Source organism: Hoplias malabaricus, chromosome 3 (genome assembly GCF_029633855.1).
Source record: "Hoplias malabaricus isolate fHopMal1 chromosome 3, fHopMal1.hap1, whole genome shotgun sequence".
Taxonomy (NCBI): domain Eukaryota; kingdom Metazoa; phylum Chordata; class Actinopteri; order Characiformes; family Erythrinidae; genus Hoplias; species Hoplias malabaricus.
In genome coordinates, this window is record NC_089802.1 from 10,328,601 (window position 1) to 10,348,755 (window position 20,155).

A 20,155-nucleotide genomic window follows, 5' to 3' on the forward strand; every position below is an offset into this window, starting at 1 on the left:
CACCAAACTGTATTTTCATATATGATAAAATATATGTTGGTATAAAAAGTTATATTTCCAGCAATACTTTTCAGTTGCTTACTACAGAACAATACTTACACTGAATAATGACAGGAAACAAATTTCCTTACATTTATTACACAAAAAACATGTTACAAACTTGAATATTTAAACATACATACATACATACATACATGCATATATATATATATATATATATATATATATATATATATATATATATATATATATATATATATATATATATAACAATTATATAATAACATATGGAAGGTGTGTATAAAAACAATTTTTCTCAACTTCATCAGGCCTTTATACAAAGTATATGACTGTTCTGCGTATTGAATGAGCTCTAGTGATGTTTCATACCTTGCCGAACTGTGGGTCCTCATTAGGAGACTAACGAGTAGAAGTAGTTGAATATTGTAAGTCCAGAGTCAGATGTAACATCTTGCTTTGTAGTGTGGTCTACCCTCGGGTCTGAGCAGTGTGAGCAGTCCTCACCAAGCTGGGGTAAGTGCTGTTCTGGTGCTGGTAGGATGGGGTGTCTCATAATTTCCCTCATGAGGATGTCAGGGAAGTGGAAATGCCATTAGGGATCAGAGGTGTGGGAAGGCCTGAGGGGACAGAGTGGAGAAGAGTGAATCCAGCTACACGGCTAAGGCGTTTGCAGAGCGGTGTCCGGATATGAAGGGCCATATATGTCTTTTATGGAGCAATTCAGGCTGCTAAGTGGTACAATAAATTTGGAGGAATTCAGGAGGTGGCAGATCCGAGTCACGCCGAGCATATGAAGTATCTCACATTCTACCTCGTTCCATACAGAATTCTGAAGACATCCAGGCATGAGAACAGTGGAAAACATTAGTAAAAATGGTGCCACTGATATGGACACGGGAGTTCAAATGCACTAGCACAGCTTTCGTAATCTCCAGAGAGAAGCATAAAATAAAGTAGAATGCCCTTGAGCAGCTGTACATTTTGTGTTTGAGGTCACCATACCAAAGGTCAAGTGTTGGCCAGAGGGTTATGAAGCCATCCAACATCACTCTGGAGAACACAGGTCTCTGGTTTGAAGCTGCGAGATGTTATGCCCTTAAAAACAAACAAAAAAAAAGTATTAAAAGAAATAACATTCTGCACATGAGCCTAAAGTTACCAAGCTCAATGTCAAGAGTCAGCTAAAGTGGTGTTAACCCCCAGGACTGTGGAGCTGAGAAACTTTTGAGATGGGTTGGAGTGGCATTTGTGAGTCAAAACCAATAAGTACCTGACATCACTAACATTCTCATAGCTGAATGCCATCACAAACACACACCAAAAATTCCAATATCTAACGTAAAGCCTTCCCAGAGGAGTGGACCTTCTTTTTCATCATTGCACAGCAGTACAGCAAAAGTTGGACTCTGCATTTATCCCATCCATGACAGTGACCACTCACACACACACACACACACACACACACACACACACACACACACACACACACACACGCCCTTGCCTTGCACTTCAGCTACGGAAGTTAAGGAAGGAGAAAGCACTATTTCCTGCCTTGAGGGGATCCAGCTCATGACTTTTTAGTCCCAAGAACTTAGGCCACAGCTCTCCCCAGTCAGGAGAAACTGGTTCTGCAGCAAAAGAGGTCAAGCCACCTATTAGCACTCTTCCAATCAGAAATGTTGGATAAGAAGGTGTCCAGAAACTTTTGGCCATACAGCATACATGGAAATCACAGTCTGTGCAGATTTGTAACCCTTGAATTTCCATAGACCATAGAATTAGAGTTTAAAGGGCAGAGGTTATATGCCTCTTTTCCACAAATGAGCACAGTCCTGGGGTCTTAATGAAATGTCTATCTAGGGTTGCAAAGGGATGGCATGTTTCTGTTGAATAAAATGACAAAGTGTAAGAACACTTTGTGTAAAAGCTAACGGTCTTCAAAATGTTAAAGAAATAATTAATAAGTATTAGTTCTTGGTTACAGAAACCCATTTAGGCCAAAAATATAGGTAGTTAGCCTATGCTGGCTTTAGTAAGCTAACCTTTTGTTAGCCTGCTAGCCTTGGAAACTGGTCTCTTAAATGAAATTGCTCATTAAGCTGTTCTGATTTACCCACTAGCTAGCAACTGCGAGATTACACCTTGATTTAATAGTTGTGTAAATGTTTTAATGATATTACTGTCATTAAAAACATGAACCTTGTCAAAAAACTTACCTGACTTTAGGTAGTCCTTTGGTCCAAATGTGTGTTTTCAGTAGGTGAGTGTCAGGTTTCTAGAAATCATCTGGACATATGCTGTACATGTGATTAAGGAATGAACAGTGCAGGGGTGTGGTCTCAATAACCCTTCAGTGTGTAATGTCCCATGTGCCTGGGATTGAGGAGCAGCTTTGCTATGCTTTTGGTATAATATCTAATTATTTTAGCCAAGATTATGCTTCAGTATATATTTTTTTCCAACTATATACAAGCTTCTCACCTTTATTTCCCAACTTTAAAAATTCCCAGAATTTTGCAACACTACATCTATCACATAAAAATACCACAAGGATCAAACGACACAGCACCATCCTCCCCCTGATGAAACAGCCCTGCTCCGAACGGCCAGTTTCGGCACCTGCTATGAGCCGCTAATGAGCCACTGTTCACCCGACCCTAGCGCAAAGCAGTGAGGACCTCTTTTTTTGTTTTTAGCTGTTTTTCCTTGGTTCTTTCATATTTTGAATCAGTATTGAATCAGTACACTTCAGTAAACTTTCTCCATGATCTTTGTCTGGTTTGTTCTATGTGTGCCCATATAAATGCAGGTCGAGCGCTGTGATTGGAGGGACTCTAACGGGAAGGTGGGACAATTCTAAGATGTCTGCACTCCCTGTAAGAAGCTGCAAAAAATCTAATCAAAAGTCTTGTTTTATCCCATGTTTTCTGAAAGGGGCAGACCTCACTGGGTGGTCTTATTTCACAGTTTGTGTGTTGGTAAGCTCCAGCTTGCTACATTAATGTGCACATTCACTGAAGTGGTGATTTTTTCCCCATAATATGTCCCCTTTAAGTGCAGTTAAAGAGATGTGCTTTCTTCCTCTGAAATACGTCAAATTAAAGCATCTTAATCAATAAGTGTTCAGTGACGTCTCTGGAGCCGTTTGGTGTCAGCAGGAGCTGACCCAATTTCACTTGCAATCGTTTTAGGCTCCAACCCTACAGTAAATGAAGTGCCACGCTCGGATTGTTCTGCGTCAGGATGTTTTTTCCTCCACTATCATAATGGGAACAATTTGACAGGAATAGGTTAGTGAATTGTGAATTGCAAGTGCTGCATTTTAAATGTAATCAGTCAGCATTTACAGAGTAATGTGGCATGTCCCTCATACACTTTCTCACTCTTTTCTCTGCCTGTGTTTTCCACAGAGGCTACAGCAGGGATATCAACGTCTGTTCTCATCAAAAGAGGATGTTGACACACGTCAGGCGAACAGTGGCGTAGACTCTGACAGAATGTTAAACGCTCGCCTTCCACAGAGCCGTCTGCGATTCTTTATTTTTATATGTTTCCGCACTTTTCGGCTTTTCATCATCAGAGTCCAGTAATTAGAGGAGAAGTCCCACTGCCGCAGCTTTCTTTTTTTGAAGCTCTTACAGATTAAAGAATGCTTTGTGTTCAAAAGAAACTCCTGAATTGCACATCCACAAATCTGAGCCAAGGCAAGAGAATGTAACAATCTGGACAAGTGCTGTGCAAGAAAACGCAATCCTCTGTTTCAAACTCTTTGTGGCTTTTGTGGAGCACAGAATCAAACTGTGCAGTCATTAAATTGCTTCTGTGTGGCCTGGTCTGCCAGTATTTGCCCACACGTACACACACACACACACACACACACACACACACACACACACACACACACACACATGCATAAACACAGAAACATATGAAATAAAAGTTTTAATCACAGTCTATGACTGAGCGCTCTAAAATAACCACCAGGTATTTCTCAACATCTGCTAATACAGTGTCACTGAACTGCTCAACACACTTGGAGGAGAACTTTTAATGTCCAATTGTGTTAAGCCGGCTAACCAATGTGTAGTGACAAGCTGAGTGACAAGGAGGAGGGGCATTATCACATTGACCCAGGGAAAATTCACTTGGATTTCCTGTCTCTTGGCATTTTGTTTTGTTAATCACAGTGAGGGCTTTTTTTTCATAAATTAAACATCCACATTATGTTCTTGATGAACACAAAATCATCTGTGAGATATAATACATGTGTAAATGTTGCCAAGTCCCGAGCCATCCTGCTGAGCTTGTGAACAGCGGAGAAAATTAACTAATGCAGAGCCAAACACAGCCCCAGAAACACACACACACACTGAGTGTGTTACTGTCTTATTTCCTATTATTCAGCTAGGATTCACACTGAAGAACCTACTCTTCATTGGTTCGAGCTGGGAACAATTTTTTCTGGTTCGTCGGTGGAAACTCGCCAAACTGTTCAAAATTAATTCACAAAATAGAACCGTTTCCGGTTCCTCGCTGGTGGAAAAGCACTATGTGAAATATAGCTGAATTAATAACAGACAGTGTAGTAGTGCCACCTTAAAGTCTCTCTGTGAAAAATGGCTGAACTAACAGTTCCTACCCGCGCATGTGTGTTTCAGAATGTGTCAGTCAGTAAGAGAAGATGCCTCTTCTAGGCCGGCCCAGAGGCAGTGTGCCAAAAAACAGCACCGATAATGGTTCAAATGTGAAATAGCACCCAACTCTAGCATCACTGGGCATTGATCTTATGATGTCCAAATGGCATGGTCGGTGCTTGGACAGCCTCAGCTTGTATTTTCTTGATCTATATAAATAAATATATAAACAACTAAATCCTATTGATTAGTACAAGATTCAAATATGGTTTTAAAAACTAAATCACCTGTGCTTCTGTGAGTCCCTGCAGTAATTATTTGCCAAGAAAACTGGACACAAGGTTAGCGCAGACTCTCAGTGCATTTCACCCAAAGGGTGAGTGCTCTACTCTTCCATCCAGAAGCAAGCGGGGGGTGAGATTTTATTTTGTTATAAAACACATGCTCCAGTGTGTTGAGTGGACTAAGTCCCTGATCATTAGAACTGCTCTCAGCTAAGAGAGAGAGAGAGAGAGAGAGAGAGAGAGAGAGAGAGAGAGAGAAACAGAAATAAAGATATAATAAATACATGTGCTAATGATGAAGGGTTTATCAGTTTCCTTCAATGTGTTGGCAGCTGATTGAGGAACAAGTGTATAGGACAACTCATGGCAGAGTCTTGCCCTGGGCACAGAGTGAGAACAGAGGCAGGGAAAGAAGAAACTCAAAAACAACACACCAGTGTCTTCTGGACCTGGAGCAGACTCTCAGAGAAAAGTATAAGAGATGAGAAGCATGAAAATGAGTTTCCATGCACAGAAATATCAAATAAACATAATAATAAAAAGAATAACAAGCATTAATGCTAACCTAGTGTGCACTTGGCCTTGGGTGGATAATTAACAGCGTAAGACAAGGAATGAATAAAGAATACATCTGAAGCTGTGCTACTGTGATCAGGTATTAATTCCAGACTCATGTTCAAAAACCTCCACTTCAATATATATCACTGCACCCTCGCACACCAATGCTAATTAGTAGAAATGCTAAAGCATTGCTTGGGAAGAGTTTGCTGAAGTTTTACTTATTTCAGTTATGAGTCACAATGGTCAGTGGGTCCAGGGAGACGTTGGCTCAAAATCCTATATCATAATGGACATCTCATATCACAAGTGTGTGGAAAAGTACAGCAGCTCATTAGCAAAGCAATAGCAAAGGTTTAAAGTGGGCCTGTGGGAATTGATTAGCCAAAGCTGAATATAGACTGAGGGAGTGTGGAGTAGCCTATGCCAAAATCACTATTAGCAAAATGACACCTGCCTGATTAGCATTGTGCTCCAAAGACACACATCACAAAGTGCTAAAAAGGACTTTGCCCCGTTGCATTCATTTACATTGCTTTAACATTAGCCTCTGAAACTTTGCAAAGTTCGGTCTGTCTGCTTGATTAAAAGTGTTCTCGGCTTTTGCGACAGTGATTTCAGCTCAATTTCAAGGCCACCTTGTCCAAATGGTGTCTGTCCACACTGTGATGGCCTTGGCTGTGGGGGGAACACACTCCAAATCATTGCAATATTGGCAAATGGATTGCATAATGTTACTGATATGAGAGCTTACCTATTTAAAAATTAATAGTCCAGTTTTAAGGCCATGTAAGTACATGGATGAAAGAAACCAACAAGAACTCCAGAAATGAGTTCATTTACAAGTAATCAGGCTTATGTTCGTTGGCGGCGTTGTTTCACTTAAATAGTTCAAAGCATCGACTATGTTAGAAGAATTACAGAAACAGTGTTGTAACCTGTTGTTGGAGAAGATTAGAGGATTGCACTCCTCAATCTCATCCCTTGATAGATTTGGATAAAGCCTACAAATATTGTCAGTTTGATTTACATACACCACTTTAGCAGATCACCATAACAAACCCCGATAGTTGAACAGGTCTGGGACCAAGAGCTCGTTCCTACCAGTCAATGCATATGACACACCCTTTAGGAGATACCAAATAAAAATATATTTCTAGTTATGTTTGTAATATAGAAGGTATAGGGACTTCTACAGTCGCTATATTGTCTTGATCCAAACATACCACTCCCTTCACATATCTGCCTTCTAAATGAACTTTTCAGATCTCTCTGATTCAAAAAATGTGTTGCAATTTTTGCAGCTTTTGATTCTCCTCAATTTTCAAACATGAAATTCTAATGAGGAAATAACTAAAAATAAAATCTTTTTTATTCTGGCTTTCATCTGTGTATGCTCTTTTTATGTGTGTTTATATGTGACCCATTGCCTCCCCCTCCCTAGTTAATTGTTGATCAGGAGAAAAAAAAGGCTAACTTTTCAAACTTTTTTGATCATTTGATTGACTATGCTTAGTCTAGAGTTAGATCTGAATTAAATCAGATTTTTCATGCTGAAAAGGCTTTAGAAATTAACATTGTACATCGAGTAGCAGCTAACTAGCTTTGGCACACATTGTACGAATCCCCAGAACAGACTTTCCGTAAAATAAGTACAAATTCTGTTTGAGACCAGGCTGAAGAAACACCATGGACATGGCTGATTGGCTACAAAGGCCATAGTGCTGTGTCTATTTATAATCATAATATTTGGAGAAAGACACACAGGCCCATCATTATCTATTAATCAAGTCTTTCTAACACTTCGCTTTCCAGATAACTGAAATGGTTTGACTGTCTGGCTTTTGTTTGTTTAGAAAGACTACTATCTCCCCCTCAGCAGGCCTCCTGTGCCATCCCAATTCCAGATATAACATGTCTGCTATAGTTATGTTTAATTGGAAACGTGCCTGGACCCGGGTCTGACCCACTTCCTCATAAATGTTTGAGAAGTGTTCAATTACAGTGGAGTGACAGAAGGTTCAGCACGAGTTTGCCGCCGCGCTGCAATATCCACCGCACTAATTTGGCCCAGTCGGTGTAAATAGCGTGTGTAAATACACATAATCTGAAGTACATCAGTGTGTAATACAATTCATCAGCAGGGCATGTGTTTTTGAAAGCAGTCCTTCATAGATTTTCTACAGCACTGGAGAGTGAGTTCGATATCAGTCGCAGCTAAATGGACGACATGCAATTATTTACTAATGTGATGAGGTGGACAATGGCCAACTGCATGCAATTACCCTTCCTGATATGATGGTCAGACCAGATCCAGGCCTGTCTGTTTAGAGAGGGTCTATCATCTTACCCCAAACACATAGGAAACATGTAGAAATAAGAATAACAGTGGCTCGTGAAGGTGTTTTTTCTGGGTCCATCAGGTCTAGGCTCACACCCACTTTTGTCAAAGGTCTACCCACAAAGATGGCTCGGATTTACTTACAATATAATGAAAATACACTCACTGAATACATAATGCCAAGAGCTCACCAGAGGGAGATAAGCCCTCCCGGCACTGGGCTGTGGAGCAGCCAGACTGCATTCCCTGGGGTGACGGACACTATTCAATAGCTTTGGGATGAGCTGAAGTTGTGTTTGTGATCCAGAGCTAATAAAATAACAGCAGTACCTGACCTCACTAATGTTCCTCTGAACAAATGCCATCAAATCCTCAAAGAAATGTTACAAGATCAAGACTAAAGACTTCCCAGAAGAGAAGGAGCTGGGGGTGGGGGGGGTTGTTTCTTTTTTTTCTTTTCTTTTACATCGACCAAATGTGAATCAAAATCAGAACCAATAATCATAGCTGGGGGGCTTTACTTAAGTGTCTCTCCATCCTAAACCACCAACAAACTCTAAATCCCAGAGCTTTCACAGCTGAATCAAGATGTTTCTTATCAGCACACTAGGAAAACTGAGTTTGCCAAGTGCCACATTAGCAGAGATTGTATCTGCAATGTAAAGATGAATGTAGAGAGAACCCATATGAACTCATATGACCATGGTTTATTTTAAAATATATTTTCAAGCATTAAACATATAAAGTATCCATAAACAGTTATTCAGCTCTAAATGTGGTACAGACATAAATCAGGTCATTCATCTCCACACTATTAAACCTATTTTAGTTGTCATTATCCCAGTGTGTGATGATGAGTTCTGGATGTGCCGTGTTTCCTTCTGTTTTGCTTCTACAATATTTAAGCAATGTTTCAGTTGATGTAGTCTGTATATTCGGATAGGTTTGATTATGCTGCTGATCGCAGATTTAGGTCACTCATGGATTGGTCAGTCCCATCCAAAACGCCCTAATGACACTTCTGCTCCCTGAAAAGTTATCACTGCTTGCTACCACAGAGGAAACAAGGCCTGCCAGGACACTGCTTTTGAAAATCACTACATCACACTCTGATTGTGATGGGGATGTAGGACAGTCCTGTATCACATTTCAGTGCTCTCGTAAAGCATGTCCTTGCTGGAGTAAATATTGTGGTTGGAGATATTTAATTCTAGGAGATGAAACCTGTCTCAGAAATGCATGTTCACATCAAACAGCAAGCTGCTCAGTGACAGTTAGATGCAGTTGTCTAGTACTCCATGCCTTATCTTCCTATATCCCCCTCTGCTATTCATAAGTTTGTCTTTGGATTCTGTGTGATGCGTCAAAACCCTGTGCCTGTGACAGCTTCTTATAACAGTGATGCATTACAAGCAGCTACATATTGATACATATTACCCATACATCCCTTCTTTGTAATTCTCATTCTCTATTTCAAAATGACATCCTTCTGATAAAATCAATAAAACAGCTCTAATTTAACATATATGTGAGTTTCTGACATATACATCATAAGAAAAATCCCTGATCCTAACCCTTACCTTTACCCTTAAACATAATCCTAAATCTAATTATTTAGGAGTATGTCTAAATATCTATTTATGGCACATAACCAGAATGAAAGATAAGCCATAAATCTGCCCGACACTAAACTTAAATTTCAATCTTAAACCTTTTCTTCAGTGTAACATTCTATTAAACAGTTTTTTAAACACTGTTTCTGTAACTCTTCTTCAGGTACATATCAGAGTGTCTGAATGGATTTAGAGAAACTATGTCACCTGACATACCCTTTTCATTGGAAGGTCTGGAGAAGCTTTGGTGCTACATATCAATGTATGTTTCCATGTGTTTTTTATTATGTGATTGTGTTTGGAGGGCAGGACTAATAAATGCAGAAATGATAAAAGGGACACAATGTTTTGTTCATAATATATAACATAGGCATCAGTGCTTAGTGTTTAAAAATAAATACTACATGCTCTACCACCAAAGAAAAAAGAAGAACAAGAACATTTTATTGATTTTATGAATACAATTACTTATTTATTCAATGTAACAGGTTAAAGCATGTGCAATTTAATGTGGCTCTCTATATAATAAGTGTGTACATGTTGCTGAGTGCTAAGCCATCCTGCTGAGCTTGTGAAGAGCACAGAAATATAACTAACATAGAGACAAACAAAGCCCTAGAAACACACACAAACCGAGCGTGTTTTTGTCTTATTTCCAATTATTTATTTATATGAAACATTGTAAATGATTCTGTCCAGCTCCACTGGGTGATAGCGCTGTGTTTGAAGCTCTGAGCTCGCTGAAGAACCTACTCTACTTTGGTTCCAGCTGGGAACACATTTTTTTCATTCGCGGACAAGTTTGTGTCGGTGGAAACGTGCCAAATGGTTCCAAATTTACTTCATGAACTGGATCCATTCTGATTCCTTGTTGGTGGAAAAGCACCATGTGAAACATGGCTGAACTAACAACAGACGGTGTTGTTGCACTACCTTGTGAAATTCAAGATTCAAAATGCTTTTATTGTTACTGCGCATAGTACAACGGAATTGAGCAGTAATTCTTACAGTGCAATTTACAAGATGTTAGCCAAAAAAAACCCCATCAAATCCACTTTATAATTAAATGAGAATTAACAAATATGGCTGAACTAACAACAGAAGGTGAAATAACGTTCCTACTCGCACATGTGGGTTTTAACATTAGGAGTCAGGGAAACTACCTCTTCTAGGTCGGCCCGGTAGGAGGTCTGGCAATTATAATGATCCATAACATAAAAGGTTTTAAATACCTTGGGTGTGTTTTTTAGTATTAAACATATTCATTTTTGGGTGATTTTGTTGCTCTTCAGGCTTCACCATGTGCTACTTGGGGAAATCTTTATATAAAACCCAGGTTGAAAATGGCCTTGTTTTTCAGCGCTGTTGATTGGATTTATTGTATACCCACCAGAGCACGTTTTAATCAGTTACCTTTTAATATATCACATATTAATTACTGAATTTACTTTTTATCGCATTACCTTGTAGTGTTTTATGTTTTATTTTTTTGTCTCTTAATTTAATTTCCTGTGAAACACAGCCCTGTGTGGAATAAGGTACAGAAACTAATCTTGCCTCGCCTGCTATTTTTGTAGTGAATGTCTGTATAGGGTCCTCTCCACCAGAGCACAGTCAGTGTGTTTGATTCCTCCTTTCCCCTTCTTTGGTCTCCACATGTCTTTAAGGTGAATTTTTCTTTGTGTTCGGCCTTTGTCGAGCATATTTCCTGGTGACTTTGAAGCCTGGCTGAACATCCTCTCCTGCTCTCTTCCTCCCTCAACCCCCGTCACCCTTCTTAATGTTTGTTTCTTTATAAAATTACCTGCCTGTCCTACTTGGTTTCTCACCCTTGACCGTGAGTTCCTTCTGGGTGTAGCGTTCTCACAGCTGGACTAGTTATGGGAGTCTCTTTTCTAGGTCAGTAATAACTGTAACTCTTACAGAAAAAGACCAGAACTGATTCGCCAATAGAACATTAAACCGTGTTGTGCTCTGGGGATTTGAGCTTCCAGCGAGGGGGGTTTTCCTGCCGGTGTTCAGAACTGAGACTAGGGGTCTCACAGGAGAATGGACCACCTTCAAATAGAACTGCTCTCAGTTTTAGGCTGAGCTGCTTTGCTCTGAGCCTACAGGGACCTCTCAGCACTGAGAGCCTCTCCATTCTCCTTCAAAAAACTCCTCTGCTCCATCTCTACCTCTGTCTTTAGCGACCCTTGGTTAAATGAACTGCTCTCAGCACGGCTGCTCTGAACGGAGGCTGGCCTTGACACTGAAGCCTTTGCTATTATGCCTCATCTGGCTGCAACTGTTTGCTCAGTGGGTTGATATTGTACTGCCCTGTCACACAGAGCTCAAAAAGAATCACACCAAATTGCCCATCTCTCCAAGGTTCAAGCTTCAGCTCTATTCTTTTTTTGTCAGTGCATAGAAGTTATTGTTTCGATTTATGCAATATATTATATTACAGTATAACTGCAAAGTTTTATATATTAACCTGCATTTATAATTATTTCAGTTGATGTAACTGTCATTAATTTGGCAAAAAGGTCCTAATTGATAGAGATTTATTTTTCTGTTTTTAAAATTGAGACTCATTTGATCAAACGTCCAAATCCTGCACTTTGACACATTTGAGTTTTGACACATCTGAGAAGTAGTCAATGTCATTACACCATGCTTTTGTTATTGCCAGTGTTTTTCAGGGTCTTCTAATGGCTAACCTCCACCATAAACGTTAACATCATTAGATCAGTCAAGTGTGTTAATGCTGCTGATGACCTAACATCATGCCTCAAGGCAATCACCAAAAGTTCTCTGTTAAGTTCTTCAAAGGCTCATCTTGCCAGTGTTGTACAGGAGCACAGCTCTTCCACTGATTCCAATCTTACCCAGGCTTTTATGTGTCATACATTCAGTATTAGACTCTGATATCCACTCACATCTTGATGTTTAGTGGATTCTGATGTCATGCATTTCAGATCTTTGATCATATTGGCATAAAGACATAGCATTCTGTACAGTGTTCAGCTCTAGCTTTCAACCAGAGAGACAGAGAGGGAGAGGGAGAGGGAGAGAGCAAGAGAGAGAGAGTGCAAGAAAGAAAGAGAGAAATATTAACTGTATACAATACATGCATTTGAATCCCACATACTATGGGATACACTCAATTAATGAATTCAGTTTTCCATTCAGTCCTATTGCCACAAGTATATACAATCAAGCACCTAGCAATCCAGTCAATCCTGATAAACCTTTGAGTGTCGTACTGTAATAAGACACCAACACTGCAACACGTCAAATGCATGGGATTATTGAAAAATAGACTTGTTTAGGAACCACAGCAACTCAGCCACTAGATAGCAAGCCACTTGAATTGACCTAGTGGGGTCATCAAGTGCTGAGCTGCACAGGGCATAAAATCACCAGCACCCTGCTGATTTAATAATTGTAAATTTTCAAACTTCCTCTGGCATTGACATCAGCAATACTAAATTAATTAATCACAGGCTTCCATGCCTGAGCAGCTGCACGCAAGCCTTACATCACTAAGCACAATGCCAAGTGTTGGATGTAGTAGTGTAAGGTATGCTACCCTGGACTCTGCAGCAGTGGAAGCATGTTCTGTGGAGTGACATATCACGCTTCTCTATCTGGCAGTCTGATGGATGAGCCTGGGTTTGGTGAACTGCCAACTATAAATTTGGTAGGGGGACATAGTGCTGTTTTTGTGGGATTGGCCAAGGCCAGTGGTTCTAGGGTTAGAGTTAGGGCTCCCCTGTTTTTTTCCCAGGCATTGAACACGATCCCTCACTTTTTTTTTTTTTTTTTTACAAAATCCCTGTACTGAAAGCCAAAGGTTTTAGCTGCTTACTTTCTGGACACAAGCAAAGGCTAGAGACAGACATGCACAGTTTAGACTTAATTACAAAAAAGCAAAGCAAAAATAAGGGAAAAACAAGAACACACAGAGCAATGGCAAAATCCACAAGCAAAAATAGAAAAACAAAGTAATAATTTGGAACAAGTACAGACACAATAGAACCCTCCTCAGCTGAAGGGCAAAAATTGCCCTTTTACACATTATTAGAGTCAAACAAAGTTTGACACTACAATTGCCACACCTTGCTGACCTAGTGATACCAGCCCAGAGAGCCACAGTGAGAACCTGTGCACAATTCTCATTTTAATTTCTCTCAAAATGTGTATATACCATACATTTTATTTATTTATCACACATGTATAATTGTGATTAAACATTTGGTTTATGCCTAGTTATTTGTATTCTGTCTGTAATTATTATAGAAAAATTATTCTTATGTGTTTGTGGCAAGACTCACAAGTGGTACTTGAAGGTTATGGTTTGTCTAAAATGTCAGAGAACCACTGGCCTAGACCACTTAACCATTTAACGAAGGAAAATCTAAATACTTCAGCATCCTGAGTTCCAGCATGACTGTGCCCCAGTGCACAAAGCAAGGTCCATAAAGACATGAATGGGTGAGTTTAGTGTGGAAGAAATTGAGTGGACCACACAGAGCCCTGTCCCCAACCCAACCAAAGACTTTTGGGATGTGCCAGGCCGCCATCATCCAAAATCAGTGTTTGACTTCACAAATACTCTTCTGGAAAAATTTGGCAATTTCCCACAGACACACTCCAGAATCTTGTAGAAAGCCTTCCCAGAAGCCTTCCCAGCTATTATATCTGCAATGAGGGGACTAATTCCATATTAATACCTATGGGTTTAGAATGGGATGTCATAAAATCTCCAGTAGGTGTCCTGGAACTACATACTCTAAAGGGATGGAGCTCCTTCCAATACCTCTGGGATGAGCTGGGAGAGGTTTCCATGCTCCAGAGCTAACATTCCAATGTCAGCAATTGACCTTATTCACAACAATCTTTTAACATCTAGTGTGAAGTGTAGGTGTTAATCCAGTTCCAGTGAAAGGGGCAAATTTCAACTTTCAAATTGCACTGGATACGCAGATGTCTACAAACTTCTGCCCATACGATGTGGCTTAAAGATAAATGAATTGTTTGAATTCCTATTTTCTCATACATTGTCAGAAGAAAGACTTGGATCTCCATGTGGCATGTTTCATGCTGTGTTGCTATGTGTGAAGCAAAGTTTGAAGAGCTGACAATGTCAAAGGCCAGAGATCAAGCTGCATGAATTCCATTAACGTAGCATGACAAGACAGCATGACAAGACAGAAAAAAAAAATGAAATACAGTGATATGAAAGTCAGTGAAAAGCTATTCTGAGGAGAATTTTACAGGGGGGAAAAATAGGATTATTTTAAGAGTATTTTTATATGCTTTTCTCAAGTCGCAATGCCACAAACATGATTAATTGATGTAAAGACAATATGCTAATTTACTCTTAAAACAAGAATACACAAGAGAGCTCATTTCCATAAATAACTGAGATCTCCTACCTTTCTGTGTTGGAGGTGATGATGACTAGGTGCCATGAAGAGAAATCTGAATTTCAGAAGCACCTCATTGCAGTCAAGTGTGTGGGTCTAATAATTAACTTCAGTCTGCAGCCTTCCGACTGCCAAGAAAAACAAGCACAGAAAGGCCTCTGTGGAGAAGTCTGCAAGCACCTTCTGACTCGTTCTCATTAGATTTGATACTCCTCTCTCTTTACTACATTGTGTCGTGATCCTATCACTTGTTTCCCATCACCGATCACCTACCTCTCTCTCTCATATTCCTGGCCTACGTTGTACCGTATGTAAACAGGGCTTTGGCGCGCTCCTCCATATGTGACATCCCAGCGTCTGGGGGAGAAGATCTCGCTATGTTTCATAAATTAAATTGTCAAATGTGGGAGAATTACATTCCTGTTGTTCCGCTCATCTCCCGGCTGCATTTCAACCGGGAAATCTTTGTGTTACTATCCAGGGTTTAAATATCTATCTCTGCTATGAAGCTGGACTCGTCTTGTTATTCAGCAGCAGCTCAGATTAAAGAAAAGGACAGATGAAACCCAAGAGACATGGGGATTCGTGTTTCATATTAATAAGATTTATTCATTATAGGAGAGTACAATTTGCTCTGGGAAACCGCTGTGCACCAACATGAGAGACTATAAAGTTTTACTGTTTGTTTTGATTCCTCTCAATCTGTTGGAAGTAAGGATGTAAGAGCTTGGTTCTAGCTTTGCCCGCAGGGGTTCGGCCAAAATCGTGTAGAGCAGGCAATGGTCAGAACACTCACTGGACGAGAATACAGAGGGTAAGGTCAGAGGCGTCGTCATTATGGCAGACTAAAATTACACAAACAAGGTCAGACTCTTATATGTTTTTGTCAGGATCACAGTAATTCACTCAGAGCTGTTTTGGTGGCAGGATTGGGCCCTATGCTGTATCGTACAGGCGGTTTGGAAATGCTCTGGCTGATCACCTGGAAAGATCGTGGGATAATTAGGAACACATACACATGGAACAGGTGCCAGGAGCTGGCTGTTCTGAATTCGGAATGATACAGAAGAACGAATAATTGAGGATACGACACAGAGAAGGACGTGAACTCTGAAACGGACTGACCTGTAATGTAAGAAAATCAATAATTGCCTTTCTTGCACTCTGTGTGTGAGTTTCTGATTGCATGAGTTGAATCCAGTTCAGAGATGTTTCTTTTCCTCCTCCCAGATCAGTCTGTGTGCAGGAATATAATTACATAGCCTTGATGAAGGAAGAGTTCTAGATTAAATGAGGTGAGGGTGATAGCGTGCGAGCAAGCGGGTGGGGAAGGGAGAGAGAGAGAGAGAGTTATCTCTATGAATATACCACAATATTTGGTGTAAGATTATTATTATTATTTTTTTTTTTTCCCACCATAACATTAAGACCACCTCCTTACTTCTATACCCACTGTCCATTCTCTGAGTTCCACTGAGCAGAGACGAACACTGTAGTTTTATAATTACAGACTATAAGTCATTTGCAGCTATGTCTACTGTATTTCCCCACTTTCACCCTGCTCTTCAACGGTCATGACCCCCACAGAACAGGTCTGCGTTGGGTGGTGGATCACTGAAGTGGTGGTGATGTGTGAATGTGTTGTGCTGGTATGAGTGGATCAGACACAGCAGTGCTGCTCGAGTTTATAAACACTGTATACTCACAATCCACACTGTTAGACACACCTACCTTGTTGGTCCACCTTGTAGATGTACAGTCAGAGAAAGTAGCTCATCTGCTGCTGCATAGTTTGTGATGGCCATCTTCTAGCCCTTCATCAATAGTCACTGGGTGTTTTGTTGGCTGGATATTCTCAGTCCAAACTCCAACAGCACTGCTGTGTCTGATCCACTTGTACCAGAACAACACACGCTAACACATTACCACCACACCAGTGTCACTGAGAATGATGCACCACCAAAATCATACCTCCTCTTGACCATTAAAGAACAGGGTGAAAAGGAAGCAAAGTATGCAGAGCAAGTTATGGACTCCAGTCTGTATTTACAGAACTGCAAAGTACTCCTGTAGACAGTGGGGCTGAGAGATAGAACAGGAGAAATTAGGACTGCTCCCATGATTCCATGATATTGTTGTCTTCTTTATTATTAAACACATTCACTGAGTAATTCATTCATTGATTCATTCATTTTCTTTGACCTGTTGGTTCTTTCGAATGTTGCAGTGGGGGACACATTCACACCTATGGACATTTTTGCATATCCAATCCACAAACCAACATGTGTTTTTGGACTACAGGAGGAAACCCAGGAAGACACAGGGAGAACCCACAACCTCAGGACCTTGGAGCTGTGAGAGCGCTACACTACAATGCGCATAGCATTATGGAGGGTAAATTTGAACTCGTACATGCATCATGCCATGCATTTCACACAAGATGCCAGGAAAAATAAAACACACTGAACGCTTACAAAAATGGAAGATTTGAACATTGGAGGGTTCAGACCAGTGCCAACGGAAGCTGAAGATGCCATAAATTCCTCTATAGTTACATACCACACTTCTAAAGGCTTCCCCATAAAAAGTTAAATAAACAAATAAATAAATAATTAATAAAAACAAAATAAAAAGCAAGGTTCTGGTAGCTCTCCTACAATACGCATCGGGTCTAGTCTACAACGTCCAGATGTGCAAGATGGTCAAGGCCTGTCTGAATTGCTCTGCTCTCTCTGAGCTCAGACAGATCAGAAAAGGTCTCAACACGCTCCTGTATGAAAAAAAAACAATACTACTAGCACCTTCGAGAAGTAGTAACATCATAGGTTGTGCTCTTTGACATTAAAGCGAAGCGCACTTGAGCGAAGTTTCATACAGAACAGAAGAGGACAAAAAACAGGCTTTCCTCCAGTCTTTTTTATCCCTCTTCAGAACTCATCAGCTCTTTGAAAAATGAAGAGGGTCTCAGAAACCCTTCGAAAGCTCAGAAGCTGGTCATAGAATGATCATGAAACATGTAACCTCTCGATGTGAACATCTGTGGACAGTCTCTTCCAATTGCATCCCACTTTGTCGCAGTAAAAGACTCCCTTCTTCTGGACAGGCTTTTCACTATGTTCCAAAACACAGCTGTGAGAATTTGACGGCATTTAGTCACAATGGTTCATTTAGCATCACAATGGTATTGAATATTAATCACTCCAGAGAACACAATGCACCACAATCCAGCCTTGGAGGTCTCTCTACTCCTCCAGTCCATGCTTGACATTGGGCATAGTGACCTTATGATCATGCATCTGCTCCAGAGAAAATCTCATTCTGTTCCCGATGCTTCATCTCCAGGATTTTAATATTGTTCTATTATTTTACACTGCAATATAATAAAGGTTTACAGATATTCACCTCTCTTCTGGAGATGAGAATGCAATGTAGCTTTAGAGAACACAACTGGACTTTAAAAGCACTGTTGTACCTTTAAAGGGACATTTACATAGTTGGTACCTTTAATGAGAATAATGTAACTGTGCAGTCCTTTTGTGTGTGTGTGTGTGTGTGTGTGTGTGTGTGTGTGTGTGTGTGTAGGGGTCTCCTAAAAGCCTAGTCATGGACTGCATTTTCCTTCCCGTTGAACATTGCCATTGAGAATGTTGTAAGGCCAAGCTAAAATCAAAGTTCAGGAGTCCAAAGAGGGATGAAAAGAAAAAGAAGGGAAAAAAAAGCAATGCCAGTATAGCAGCACGACAAAATCTGGACTCCATATTTAACCCATCCATGGCATTTAAAACACACTCACACACAGTCAGCCTCAGCAACAGATGTGTTTCCTAAAATGTACACTACATTCTCTTTTCTGGAATTAATGCTAAATATTTGTAAGTTTTCTGAACAGTTTACGACAGAAAAACAAATTAAGTCTGGGGTTGAATTTGGAAATATAAAATCAACGCAGAATTAAAATATAGCACAATTATTCATTAAAGGCAATAAGAAGTACCCTTGAGTGTACAACAGCAGTGACAGTACTTCTGAGAGTGAGGGGGTTAGGCGCATTGCTCAAAGGCATGGATCCCCTGTCTTTTCACTGCCCCATCATCAAAGAATAGACCAACAGAAATCATTTGGAATGAAGGTAAACTCTCTTTTCTTTGACTTACATTAGAAGTAATTAACATTAGAGCGTTCTCAATTAAAGGTACCGTTTTGTGGATGTTTTGGATAGCTTCCATCAATGGATTCCATCAGTTTGGTTTGTGTTAAATTACATTTGGCGTCAGTTGTGTTGAAACAATTATTCTGTTCATGGGGAAACGATGTACACCTTTGAATCAATTCAGCGTGTTCCTCAGTGTGGACCCTGGTGAACTGACAGCAGCTACAGACAGAGAATATAGAATACGTTAATGAAAGATTAAGCGGCTTTAACATGAAACAAATTTTAATTAGCATTCTGTATGCCCGTGTTCATCTAGTGAGCTACTAGAGCAGGAGATACCATCTAACTTTCATCAGTTAATTATACAGAATATTTAAAAACATGGGCATTTACAGTATGGAAGAGCTCTGTGCAGAAAAGTTTATCCTCATATAAACCCTATTAAAAATTCACTTAGCACACTAACAAAAGTGTGTGCACACGTGAATTAACATGCAAACCTAAGTGTCTACAGTGCCAGAAGAACACACTGCATTTTACAGTGGCACATATTCTAGTTTTAGCTGTTACTGTAGGAATGGGGCATTTCCCCCACTTTAACAGTTCAGCAGAAAAGTCCTTGGAGAAATAAAACATGTTACACACAAACTCCTCAAACTAAGACCACAGCAGTTTTATTTACCCAGTGGTCTGGAACCTATGACTGTTTGTGGTTGAGTGGTTTTTAAAACAAGATACGAAGACCAACACAGAGAACTGATCAGCTCAAATCTCTCTCTCTCTCTCTCTCTCTCTCTCGTTCTGATATGTTGATACATTCACAAAATGTACTGATTTGTGTGTATCCATAATACTTATTGCAAGGTTGATGAAGGCTTAAACACAGAGCAAGGCAAGAACCAACACATGCAATAACAATGAATATAGAATATAATATAATATAATAGAATAGAATAGAATAGAATGCCTTTATTGTCATTATACACAGCATACACAGTATAAATAGTACAACGAAATTGGAAGCTGCTCCTTAAAAAAGTGCCCACAGTGCAATATTTAAATAGAAAAGTTAGAACTATCTAATAAAGACTACTGTGTAAAAAAAAAAAAGGAAAAAAAAAAAACGCTATTGTGCAC

At 39.9% G+C, this 20,155-nt stretch overlaps 1 long non-coding RNA gene across 1 annotated transcript in view; it reads right to left on the minus strand.

The window, feature by feature from the left end:
• Nucleotides 1-337: 337 nt before the first annotated feature.
• The window catches only part of LOC136691294 (uncharacterized), a 54,014-nt gene continuing 34,196 nt past the window's right edge, over nt 338-20,155 (minus strand). Inside the window, exons 2-3 of the long non-coding RNA XR_010801873.1 lie at nt 1,024-1,116; nt 338-638 (exon numbers count right to left, since the gene is read on the minus strand). This is a non-coding gene — a long non-coding RNA (uncharacterized lncRNA). The remainder of the gene's footprint in view (nt 639-1,023; nt 1,117-20,155) is intronic.